The 1,540-nt window shown below is 37.1% G+C and overlaps 1 pseudogene; it reads right to left on the bottom strand.

The window, feature by feature from the left end:
• Positions 1-1,215: 1,215 nt before the first annotated feature.
• Positions 1,216-1,540, bottom strand: part of LOC123083610 (gamma-gliadin-like) — a 1,244-nt pseudogene continuing 919 nt past the window's right edge.

Consider the following 1,540-nt stretch of genomic DNA (forward strand, 5'->3'; position numbering starts at 1 on the left):
AGAATATTTGAGTCTTCTCTGAACTCTTTTATGCGTGATTATTTTATCTTTGTATTTCTCTCCAATCTATCGATTTGGTTTGGCCAACTAGATTGGTTTATCTTGCAGTGGGAGTGGTGCTTTTGTGATGGGTTCAATCCTGTGTTGCTCAATCATAGTGACAGAAATGGACATGGCACATATTTTTATTGTTGACATTAAGGATAAAAAGATGGGGGTTAATCATATTGCTTGAATTTACTTTGTCTACATCATATCATCTTGCTTAAGGTGTAACTCTATTTTATACCTAAAACTCTAGATGCATGCTGGATAGCGGTCGATGGGTGAAGTATAGTAATAGATGCAGGCAGGAGTCGGTCTACTTGCATCGAATGTGATGCCTATATACATGATCATTGCCATGAATCCATCATAATTATTTGATTTTCTATCAATTTCCCATCAACAATTTGTTTACCCACTATATGTTCTGCCATCAAGAGAGAAGCATCTAGTAAAAACTATGGCCCCTGGGTGTACTTTTATCATATATAAAAACACAAAAATACCTAGCTGCAATTTATTTACTTTTATTTTATTTTGTATTTTACTTTATCCATCTATCACTACCAGAATTAATCATTGCAAATAACCTCTACGAGGATTGACAAGCCTCTTATTTGCGTTAGGTGTCAGTGTTTGCTTTTGTGTGTGCAGGTGCTGTTAACAAGTTTTTGTGTGGTTCACCTACTGGATTGATAACCTTGAGTCTTAACTTAGTGAAATACTTATTTGTACTATACTGCATCATCCTCTCCTCCTCGGGGAATTAACAACACAGTCTACAAGTAGCACTCTCCATTGAAATGTTAAATTGTAATTAGTCCTTACTCCCAAATTAATAATACTTCAATTTGAAACAAGTTTCGGACATGTTAATTATGTTATGTTCATATAATACTACACTTCATAAATAAGTAGACGTCGCATAACATTGAGATTGTAGTTAGGTATGGAAATCAAAATATGGCATGAATGTAACAATTGCCAGCAATGTGCTTCAGAAAAGAACTTATTTGTCTTTTATTCCCATGTTTGGACTAGTACGGGTCGGTGTTACACATGATGGTGCACATCACTTTATTTATCATCGTTAACATTATGCTCCATTGACTAAGAACCATGATTCACCCGTCTAGTATTACATCTCTTCATTTCATAGGCCATTGATACTTATAACGTCGCTCCCAAATGGTTGTTGTTGTGGATATTGGTTGTATGGGGAAGGTTCTTGTGATTGCTGGCGTGGGTATGGTATTGGAAATTGTTGTTGGGGGAATTGTTGTGGTTGTTGCTGTGGGAATTGTTGTTGGGGGAATTGTTGTTGTTCAGGGGATTGTTGTGGCTGGGGGAATTATTGTTGTGGTAATTGTTGTTGTTGGGGGAACTCTTGTTGTTGGAGGAATTGCTGTTGGGGGAATTGTTGCTGGGGAAATTGTTGTTGCGGTAATTGTTGTTGGGGGAACTGTTGTTGCGGGAATTACTGTTGGGGGAATTG

Source organism: Triticum aestivum, chromosome 1B (assembly GCF_018294505.1).
Source record: "Triticum aestivum cultivar Chinese Spring chromosome 1B, IWGSC CS RefSeq v2.1, whole genome shotgun sequence".
NCBI lineage: Eukaryota > Viridiplantae > Streptophyta > Magnoliopsida > Poales > Poaceae > Triticum > Triticum aestivum.